Below are 12,444 nucleotides of genomic sequence, written 5' to 3'. Positions count from 1 at the left end.
AAAATAACCTCTATTACAAGTTGCCCCAAATGGCCAGGACTTGGTTAATAAAAAATAAATAATTTCCTAAATTTTCCCTATTTCCAATTTATGACCAACTAGAGGAGCTAAATATGTACCCATAATCAGTCACATAGGATGTCCCATTTGTAGTTAGATAGCATATGGCTTCCCCATGCCAACAGCCTCCTTTCAAGGCATATGTGAAGGCTTTCCTTTTCTCCACTATAAAACTTTTCCACTCCTCTGCCTGTGTTTGAGTGTCTGCCAAAATGCGAGTAATAATGGCTAACTTCTTTGCTATACCAAGCTTTAAATAAATAGCCTTTGCTAGTTAATTTGGTTGATCTTCATTTATTTCCACACTGTTTTTACTCATAATGAAATGTTTCTTTCAACATAACTCAAATATGATTCTCTCTGTTGGACCATATTCCCCTTAACCCATTTACAGTGGCCTTATCCTCATTTCTTATTCTCCTCCTAGTGTATTGAACTGCCAACAGAGGTCTAGTCGTTGCTCCCTAATGTCATTTCTAAGACCTGTATCTGCCACTGCCCTCCCATTTCTCATCCAAGCTTCAGATAATCCATTTAGCCTACTTTATCCCTCACTTTTAACATTGGTTACTGGCTTCCAAGACCCATTCCTGTCTTTACCGCGTTTCATGGGATGTGTTTTCTTTCTGTTTTCAGAGTTATTCAATGAGGAAGCCACTATTTATGTGTGGCTCATAAACACTTGAAATGTAGCAACCAAATTGAGATGTGCTACAAATGTAATATATACATTAAATCCATAAGATGACAAAAGATAAAAGAATGTAAAATTCTCAATAATTTTTCTGTTAAATTGCAAATTGAAATTTTGGGTTAAATAAAATATAGTTCTGTTTTTAGTTTTTAATGTAGCTACTAGAAAATTTTAAGATGCATATGTGGTGCACATTTTATTTCTGTTGGCCAGTGCAGATATCACTACTCTTTCTGTCTTCCTCATTATCCTAAAATCTAGCTCTCCTAAAGAATATTAATAGCTTCCAAATTTATAATCCTAATTTTTTTTCTTGGTCCCCATTTTCACTGGTCTTTTGTCTTGTACTTCACACAGCTGACATTCTCCTGTTCTCTTGTTCTTTTCCTTACCTTAAAGGTCTGGAGCCATATGTTCTGATTGTCTTTCTTCACTCTTTCCCTTCCGATGTTTCATCCATTACACTGCCATAACCATTGTGTAAATGAAAGTAATCAAATCACCATCTCCTGGGCTGTCCCTTCTTTTGAGCTGCAGTATTGTATCTGTGGTTGTCTGCTAGACATTTCTATTTGGGCATCTCATCCTGTCATCAATTTGAAAATTTCATCATCTCTTGAAACACATCATTTTGCTTTCAAAATCAGCTCTTCTCTTTTCTGTTTCTGTTGGTGGTATCATGATTCTCTTATTACCCAGCTTGAAACCTGTGATTTAAACAGGACTCCTAAATCTCTCCTAAGCCTCTCCTATCCTTGAAGTCAGGAAGAACTAAAGGCTCTTCTTTCATTATCAATTCTTCCTTTGTAACGTCCCTCGTATCCATTTTTTGGTCTCTGGTGTCGCACAGAGGATATTGCTCACACAGTTGTTGCTTTCTGAACCCAGAGTACTTGTGTATATGGCATGGGTATGAAACACCAAGGGGTGGGGTGGAGAGTGATGATGGCCATTTCCTAGATAATTATTCCAAAGTGATTTATTCACAGTATTTTTATTTTTTAGTTGCTAACAGGTATCATTTTATCTCACAAAGGACACTATGTTTTTAAAAAATTCACTGTTCTTATATAGGCACAGCAGAGGTAGCACTATACAAATAAGATTGACCCCTAATTGTTTTCTATTTAAGGTGTGAAAAAATGCTTTCTAGAAGAAATGCATATTTTAACACCATTTTAAAACTTTACTTTCAATCACTATAACTGTCATATACCAGGTAGTTTTTTATTTACTCTGCTCCTAAATATTTCTCATACCTACAATATCTGAAATTCCATGTATAGGGATATAAAAAGTGTATTCCACAGTAGAAAATAGGAATTAATATGCACACATAATTTAGAAAAGGGAATGCATTTTCTTAAATTCACTAAGGCAGTTTTGCTCACAGTATGATCTTAGCTACATTGGGCATTACAATAACTGGAGATCCTACTAAAATTCTTAGACCTACTGAATCAGCATCTTTGGGACTGATGACTTGTAACCTGCATTTCCAATGCATCAAAAAGTTGATCAGATGGGAATCTATTCAGAGGACAGAAACAAGAGACTAGGTACATGGAAATCTAAATTATAACATGTTTTTGCCAAGTTTACCCCTGTAGTTACTGATCCTTTAAGGCAGACAACATCCGAATTATGTTTCCAATTTAAATAATAAAATAAGAGCAAACACATTCATGGGGAGATGCACCAAAGGGAATGGTCTGTCTCTTTAAGGTGTTTTGCAGAACTTGAAGAAAAAGCATAGTGTGTCATATGTCAGTGGCAGGAACGGAACAGGACATTTTCATCTTTGACCAACCTGCCCAAACTCAGATATAACTTTGTGTTATATTCTTCTTCTCCCTCTCTGTCTCTCTATCTCTCTCGAATATATATATATATATATATATATATATTCCAATTTTATTTGAATTGCCAAAGTAACTTGTATCGAGAGCAACCCAAAGATCTTTATGCTTAACTTCCCTGAAGTTTCAGGTCTCACATCTTTAAGAATTGTGGAATCTCTTTTTGTGGCCAAAAAGTGTCTTATAGAAGGTTCAAACAACTAATACATAAAGTGGTTTTTGTCTCTCCAAGAACTACTTTTCTATCTAAAAGAAAAAAAATGAGGGGAAGAAGGCGGTCTTAAAATGCCTTTGTCTCAGGTCATGATCCTGGGGTCCTGGGATGGAGTCCTGCATCAGACTCCTTGCTTAGTGGGGAGTCTGCTTCTCCCTTTGCTCCTCACCCCACTCATGCCCCCCCAAAATAAGTAAGTAAGATCTTTAAAAATTTTTTTAGAAAATAAATAAAAATCCAAATTAACAAAATATTAAAAACATTTTTAAAAAGATTTTGTTTACTTATAGAGAGAGAGCGCAAGCAGAGGTGGAAGGGGCATGGGGAGAGGGAGAAGCAGACTCTCCACTGAACAGGGTTTGAACCCAGAATCCTGAGACCATGGCCTGAGCTGCAGGTAGACACTTAACCAACTGAGCCACCCAGGCACCCCCAAAGTAACAAAATATTAAATAGTTAAAAATATTGTCAGTGATGCAAAAGCCTTAATGTACATACAGCCTTTTTCACAGCCCCAAAATTAGTCCTATAAAGAGCATTTCAGAACATTCTGACAGCAAGATATTTCATAGTCAGTGTGGTTTGAGTAATAAGGCTCATGTCTCTTCTCTTCAACTCTTTTAATGTCTATAGTGTGCTTTCATTGTGTCTTTTCTGTCTGTATGTCTATGTTTAATTGTTTACCTCCAAATAAAGAATGCTGCCTCTGACTGTGACTATATAAGAACAGTACCTTTTTAAAACCTAGATTTCCCTTGTGAGATAAAGTTTGTTCATTTTTGAAAGTTCGTTTCTATGCTTTTTAGATACATAAAATTTCTCCATCCTCAGACACTACTCAAAAAGTGGGTATACTATTACACTTGCTTACGGAACACAAAAATCCCTGGGTGGAACGTCTGCTGCATTATCATTTATTTATTTTCTGTTCTGACACAAATAACATACTTGCTCAGTAGACAGTGAAGTCTGCAAGTGAAATATCACTCCAGAACTGGAGTATAGGTTTGACAACCAGTGACCTGGAACCTATCCATATGCAACAGCACTAGGGCATACATAATACAGAAGTGTATGAGAAAAATAAAAATACATCAGAGTGCTCATTAAACCTGTAGCAGACTTGTTTCTATATCAGCTTTCTGCCCCTACAAGGAAGAAAAGAAAGGAAGTCTTATCAATGAAGAAGAACCAAAAGGACTGAGTATAAAGTAGATGTACTTTCAAAGAGAAAGTTGTAAGGAAGGGTAGGCAGAAAGAATGAAGAGAACCAGAGACTTTGCTGGATCACTGGGTTAAGCAGTGGCCTAGGAATGACAGAATGTTGCTTTTGGGTATCTTCTCTGGGCAGTCTTTCCTAACTGCCCCCATCTGTGTTGGTGTTCTCACAGTACCCTATGAATAGCTTCTCATACCTCTCCTCCTCCTGCTTGGAAAGGAAATAAAGCTCTCTTCTAGCCCTCTTGATTATGGAGAAGAGGAATAGTTCAATAAAAGCACAGGAACAAAGAAGTAAGAGAGAGAAAGAGAGTGAGCATCAGAGACCATGCTGCTTTAGAATCAGTAAGGGCCGATGCATTTAGAAGCTGACTCCGGCAGAAGTGGGATAGGGGAGGGCTTCAGCTGGAATCAAACACCAGGTAGGATCTGGATAGATGGTGACAAGAGAAAGACCCCTCTGGGAGATGTTCACTTGTATCAACTAGGCCAAAGATGGAAGGCAAAACAGTTTTTCTTTTGTCAGTATTATAATATTTTTCAAAAGAAAGAAAAAAAGGAAAGGAAGGAAGAGCAACAGCAGCTCTCTCCTTTACAAACACTTCCACACTTACAAAAACAGCTTGTTTTTTTTGAGATCACTAGACATCACAGCTTGACAAGATGATCTCTTTTCAAGGACTTGTTATAGTGTCAGGAACGATTTAGCCACCTCTTTCAATTTTACCAAATTGGGTCAATCTGTGTAAAACTTGCAGGTTAAATTCTGAGTACTTATCAGAGTATCAGGGTGGGGTTTGGCAGAACTGTGTCTTGAGATTCTTTGAAAACTTTGTGCAGAGGTTGCTGAAGGAGTTAAGGACGTAAAGGGTTACAAGACTCTCTCTATCTGGTGAACTTATTGGTAGTTTTGCAGTTTACCTCTTATCATCAAATCAGCAATTCTAATGAGCAGCTTGTGAATGTGCACAATAAATACTCACTAAAGGGCAATTAGAACAAATAACCATAGAGCATTCAATAAAGAGGGAGTTTATACATTTCCCTAAAGTAATTAACATTCCTTTCCCTTTTGTTTAACTTTTGTTTTTACCTAAATTACCTTTGTGTTGCCCTTAGTGAAATAGTTTAAAATAAGAACCGTTGGAATTGGCTCTTTCTTGATTAAGTGCTAGAAATACTGAGGTTAATTAGACTAAAACTATATCTGAGGCTGTTGAGTACAGATCAGTAGTCCTGACATTTTTAAAGGAAGTTTTGCTTATTTTCACATTAGCCTGCTTTTAAGACATGGAGGTTTGCACCATCATCCCTGGAGCTCCATTTTGTACCTGCATGTTTGTAAAAACAAAACACATAGAGAGCTAATGACTTGGAAGCATTGTCTTGAGTTGGGAAGATTCTTTCTTTTTCCTGTCTTGCCTTAGAAACAGCTAGTACAGGTTGCATCACCCCAAGTGAAGCTGAGGTGAGGCTGAGCAGGATGAAAGTCTAGTCTTGCGGTAGAGAAGAAGCATGAATTAAATGCACATCACTCCTAAACCAAAGGGTGTCAACTAAAAGTTACACGTCTCTAGGGTTCACAAAGCATCTCTTGCTAATACAATGGTTCTTAAACCTCTTGACCACTTTCCAGTGAAGTAAGAATTTGGAGGTAAAAATAAAGCATTAATCTCCCCCTCTATCCTTCACCCCTCACCCCACGAGTGAATTTCATATAACTTTAATAATAGAAGTATGAATGACTCAGAGCCATATTTCATGCTGTCTCAAAGAACTGTCAATGCGAAATTATATCCTAAAATACATGAAGTCATTATAAACAGTAGTATAAACAAACAACCATCAACAAACTGAACTGATAATTTTTTTTAAAAGATTTTATTTATCTTACAGAGCTTATAGTCTACTAGGAATGACAGATTTTAAACTAATTACAATAATAGTAAGTGGTAAGGAATAGAAATTAAGGTTTTGATGGCATATAATGTCTGCGAGGTAATTTGGGGGCTATAACATGTAATCTTTGTGAAAGCTAAAAAGGCTAAGAGGTGGGAGAAATTCTACTACTGGATCAGTTTTAGTTTTTTAATGATTAAAATTGAGTAATGCTTAAAAAATCAGTTAGTAGATTGTTAGTAGTCTTACATGTACATAGCAATATGTTTAGGGCATTTCATGTCATTTATCTAGTCCATAACAACCAAGGATGGAACTCAAAATTTTGAGTCAGATACCATTAGGAGGAGGGATTCTCCCAAAGTACCAAAGGCCACAGTTTAAGAACTATCAGCCTAGACCGAGAGTTAGCAAATTGTAACCTGTTTTTGTATGGCCTGTGAGCTAAGGGTGGTTTTTATATTTTTAAATGGTTGAAAAATAAATATACAGAAAAATAATCTTTGTGACATGTGGGAGTTATATAATATTCATTTTTCAGAGTCCATAATAGTTAATTGGGACACAACTACACTTTTTCATTTATGTGCTGTCCACGGCTGCTTTTGTACTACAAAGGCAGAATTTAGTAGCTGAGACCTTATGATGTGCGAAGCCTAAAATGTTATCATATGGCCCTTTACAGGAGTAGTTTGCCAGCCCCTGGCCTAGACTGTAACAATTTGAGTGACCCCCCTATTAGCAGCATCACCAGTCCTCAACTTTACAACTTTTCTCAATAGGACTTAGAAATAAGATCCCCAGAATAATGACCCAAATTCTTCCTGATGGTTTATTTTGTCAACCTGATTGGATCATGAGATGCTGGGACATTTGACTAAACATTATTTCTGGGTGTGTTTTTGGGGATGTTTCTGGATGAGATTAGAATTTGAATGGTTCACTGAGTAAGTCAGTTTGCCCTCTCCAGTGTGGATGGCATCATCTAACCTATTTATTTGTTTTTTTTTTAGAGAGAGAGAGAGTGCATGCGCATGAGCAGGAGTTGGGGTGGGGGTGGGCAGAGGGAAAGGGAGAAAGAGAATCTTAAGCAGGTGGTACACCCAGTGCAAAGGCTGACACAGGGCTCAATCTCACAAATCCTGAAGTCATGACCTGAGCTGAAATCAAGAGTCAGATGCTTAACCAGCCAACTGAGCCACCCAGGTGCCCCAGTTTATTGAGAATGGCCTGAATTAACAAAAAGGCAGAGGAAGGGAGAATATGCCCTTTCTGTTGTTTACTTGAGCTGGGACATTGATCTTTCATGCCCTTGGACTAAGACTTATACCAAGCTCCATTGGTTCTTAGACCTTTGGTCTTGAACTGAATTAAACCTCTAGCTGTACCAGATCTCCAGCTTGCAGATGGGACTTCTCAGCCTCCATAATCACATGAGCATGTCCTTTCTCCCTTCCTCCCACCATCTGTCTTTCTCTGTGCGTGCGTGTATACACACACACACATGCATGCACACACACAGACACAATTGGTTCTGTTTCTCTGGAAATCTTGACTATACATTCTTGTTTACAACTGCCTAATAATGGGTTAATGTATATAGTAAAGCCAATACTTTGGTGTTGGTCCAAAGTAAGAGTGACTTAAAAAAAATTTGATATGCTGAATCACGAATGGAACAAACTTGACTGCATGGATTGTTGATTAGTCAGTTTCAGCAAAAATGTATGGTTTGAACGCAGCAAAGATTTTGGCAGAGGCGTCATCTCAGTGATCTGAATTTTATTAGAGATTTTCCCTGTGACTTTACTCAAGACATTAGGAAGCCTACTCTGAGATTTTGTTTATTTAGGAGACTTGGGACTTTTTGCTTTCTCATAAACATACTCAGGCCTATGGTCTCTGCTAGGTGCTCCTGCGTGGTAAGGATCCGTCTGAGCTCCCAGACTTTCTCTGAGAGTTGACCTATAAGGAAACCTCCAAATTTTGCTAATTAGAGAGCCCTGTCCTAGATTAACCCTTTGGTTTTAACACCCAATGGGCCATTGTTTCAGCCATCCCTTTTCTTCTTCTGAGCCTTAATTGAACACAAATTGATTTCTGGAACTCTTATACTACAAGAGGGGCAATCATCAGATTTATCCCATAGCCTGTTCCTAGAATTTACTTCTTAGCTTCTCTGTTGGCAGACCCACTCCCTACACTTTTATTCACTTTCTCTGAGCCTTTTCTTAGGTGATTTCCCCAAACTGAGATTGTCTTTAGGCTGATGGATATTTTAGGCTTGACTTGGTATTTCTCCTTTAGTTTCAAGACCTGCTTTTTCCATGGGCCCAATCCTATCTTCCATCTCTCCAGATCTAATATTTATTTAGATCTAAAATTTATTGTTCTGTTTCATCAGAGAATTGAAGAACATTTAGTCAGGATTCTCCAGAGAAATAGAACCAATAGGATAGGCCTCTGTATGTGTGTGTGTGTATATACACATACATGTATAAATTGAGAGGATAGGATGTGTATGTAATAGGATGTGTGTATACATGCATAAGTGTATGTGTGTGTGTGTGTAATAAGGAATTGGCTTTTGCAGTGTGGGCTAGCAAGCGGAAAACCCAGGAGAGTCAGTGGTGCTGATGAAGTCTGAAAGCAGTCTGCTAGAGAATTCCCTCTTGGTCAGGATGGTCACTCTTTTTATTCTGTTTAGCCCTTAAGCTAATTGCATGAGACCCACCCTCATAAGTAATCTGTTTACTCAAGATTGACCCATTTAAATGTTTATCTCATCCAAAAACACCTCCTAAATTGACACATTAAAGTAACCATCATATCAACTGTGCCAAACTTCGGTTTGGTTGGGATATTTGGGTAGCATTTATTAAGTGGCTACTGTTTGTAAGGCACTTTATTTCTACTTGAATCCTATAGCAACCAGGTTAGGTAATACTGCATCATATTATTAAAAAGAAACTTAAGCTCTGTGAGGTTAAAAAAACATTGTTCAAGAGTACACAGAATGTAAATGGCAGGCCTAAGATTATAAACTCAGGATTTTTTTTAATTAAAAATTTTTAAATTGAAGTATAGTTGGAACACAATGTTATATTCGTCTCAGATGTACAGTACAGATGTACAGCAGTTGGACAACTCTGTAAATTATGCTGTGCTCAAAACAAGTATAGCTAATGTCTGTCATCATACAACACTATTACAATGTCTTTGACCATAATCCTTATGCTGTACCTTTTATTCCCATGATGTATTCATAACTAGAAACCTGTACCTCTGACTCCCCTTCGCCAGTTTTGCCCATCCCTCCATCCCCTTCCCTCTGCCAACTACCAGTTTGTTCTTTGTGTTTATGGGTCTGTTTCTGCTTTTGTTTGTTCATTCATTTATTTTGTTTTGTAGGTTCCACATATAAGTGCAATCATATGGTATTTGTTTTTCTCTGTCCGACTTATTTCACTTAGCATAATACCCTTTAGTTCCATCCATGTTTCTGCAAATGACAAGATCTCATTCTTTTTTATGATTGAGTAATATTCATTCAACATTTTTATCTAATCATCTATCAGTGGACACTTAGGTTGCTTCCCTACCTTGACTATTGTGATTAATGCTACAATAAACATAGGGGTGCATATATCCTTTCAAATTGCTGTTGTCATTTTCTTTGGGTAAATACCCAGTAGGAGGGGTTGCTAGATCATGTGATATTTTTTTTAAATTTTTTTGAAGAACATATTGTTTTCCATAGTGGCCACACCAATGTACATTTCCACCAACAGTGCAAGATGTTCTTTTTTCTCCATGTCCTCACCAACACTTGTTATTTCTTATCTTTTTCATTCTAGCCATTCTGACAGGCATAAAGTGACATCTCATTTTGGAGTTGCTTTATATTTCCCTGATGATTAGCGATGTTGAGCATCTTTTCATGTGTCTGTTGGCCATCTGGATGTCTTCTTTGGAAAAATATCTATTCTGCCAATTTTTGTTTTTTGGTTGTTTTGTTTGTTTGTTTTGGTGTTGAGTTAAAATCAGGCTTGTTGGATTCTAAAGTCTGTGTTTTTTCTATTGTGCTATGGTATCTGAGAGATCAATTTTAGCTTTTGACTTCTTGGTTGGATGATGCCTTATAAGACCAGTAAGTACAACTTACTAACATGCAAAGCTACAATCTATGCAACTTTGTCAGCTATATGTTTTTTTGGTACTTAGAGTGGAATATGGCAGATGTCAGGAAGCAACAGGCATCTGCTGTAGCCAGAAATCCACACCCACATAAACATCAGTTGCCTAACTGTTTTCTTTCATATATCCCGGTATTTCTCAGAAGTACACCATCTGCTCAGTGAATAGATACCAGAATATATCTGCAGCAGTTTTTTTCCTTGTTATCTTTCCTCTTATAATATATTGCTTTGGTTCTTAGGCGTACTTAATCCAATCTGTATAGAAGTACAAAATGTCTGCCAGCTCATCCACTCCAAAGGAAAGGGGCATATGTGAGATGGATTAAACATGAAGAAGCAGAATATGTGGAGACTGAATTCAGCTTCTGGTGCTCAATAGGCCTGGCTTCAGATCCTTGTTCTATCACTGACTATCTCTGGAATTTTAACAATTTATTCCTCTAAGCCTTAATTTCCTCATCTACAAAATGGGGAAATTGAAAATAGTGCTTACCCCATAGGATTTTGGGAAAATTAAATAAGGTAGTATTTGAAACACTTAGCACACTGAATATTTTTAGTAAGAACTTGATTAATGTTAGATATTATAATTATTATCTTCTTTTTTTTACATGCATGATTTTCTCCCTCACTGTGAGGCAACTATGGATAATTGTTGTTTCATTTTACCTTATATGGTATGTAGCATTTTAAACATTGCTGTTGTATTCAAAAAATATTTAATGTGCATCGCGTATTTTTTTGTTTGTTAGAAAATGGTGAGCCAAAGAACAAGTCTTAAGATCTCTTGGGACCTAGAGTCTAAAGAGAGAAGGAGACATTAAACAAATATACACATAAGATTACAGTGAGAGGAGAATGAAAACAAGGCAAGTGGGGAATTTGTGTTGGGAGCGAGGAATTTGACTTTATAAATGACATTTGAATTCTGTTGGATGAGTAGGATCTCACTAAGGGAGGAGAAATAGCAAAGTAAAAAAAAATATTTTAGAGGGACTGATATGTTCATTGCTCCTCCCTTCCCTTCCTTTCTCCTTTCCTCAGTCACTCAAAACTCATGACAGTGCAAAGGGTAATGTTCACTTGGCATTCATTGTATGGCTCTTCCAGGTGTTAAAGTACTGAAATACTATTTTACTGGTTGGTAAAGAGCTTCTACTACAAACATTTTGAGTGGCCCTATCATCATCCTCACTGCATTGGCCCTAGACCTTCCCACAGAACCCACCAGACTTCCCCTAAATCAGCCACTAAATGGTTGATGCCTGCCACAAAAGGGTCCTCAAAGACCAAAAGGGCTGTAATTGCTCTTTGTGAAGTTCGAGTCTGTTTTACTAGGTCAGTGCTGGTATCAAGATTGTTGAAAAATATTTTTAATATTATGTCTGGTTAGGTTATCAACATTTCAAGTCTCTATTTTGTCATCTGGGAGAGATATGATAAAGTGATCAAATGACCTAAATCAGTCTTAAGAGTTATATTCTCTTCCTTTGTCTCAATTTGCTTGTAGTTTTTAGTTTATTACCTATAACCTTTGAAGCCGACAGCAGGGAATCTAACTTGTCTTTTGTATGAATTACTAAGTATCTTACCTTAATTCCTTGGTTCATTGTGATTACAGTTTACATTGGGTTTATTTTAATGACAGAGGCACGGAAACTGTAGTCTATTGTCCAAATAGAATTTAAAATGTGTAGATCTAATCTCAGTAGAAGGTTTGCAGAGGGCACAACTTCATATCTTTTTTAGAGAATTAAATTCACAGTTCTGGCAAGCACATAGAAAAAGATTGTTGCTCTTTTTTTTTTTAAGTTTTTTTTTTTTTGATGTATATTTTTTTTTCCAATTTATTTATTTTCAGAAAAACAGTATTCATTATTTTTTCACCGCACCCAGTGCTCCATGCAAGCCGTGCCCTCTATAATACCCACCACCTGGTACCCCAACCTCCCACCCCTCCGACACTTCAAACCCCTCAGACTGTTTTTCAGGGTCCATAGTCTCTCATGGTTCACCTCCCCTTCCAATTTACCCAAATTCCCCACTCCTCTCTAACGCCCCTTGTCCTCCATGCTATTTGTTATGCTCCCCAAATAAGTGAAACCATATGATAATTGACTCTCTCTGCTTGACTTATTTCACTCAGCATAATCTCTTCCAGTCCCATCCATGTTGCTACAAAAGTTGGGTATTCATCCTTTCTGATGGAGGCATAATACTCCATAGTGTATATGGACCACATCTTCCTTATCCATTCATCCGTTGAAGGGCATCTTGGTTCTTTCCATAGTTTGGCGACTG

Source organism: Neovison vison, chromosome 6 (assembly GCF_020171115.1).
Source record: "Neovison vison isolate M4711 chromosome 6, ASM_NN_V1, whole genome shotgun sequence".
Classification (NCBI taxonomy): Eukaryota; Metazoa; Chordata; class Mammalia; order Carnivora; family Mustelidae; genus Neogale; species Neogale vison.
This window is presented reverse-complemented; position numbering follows the sequence as displayed.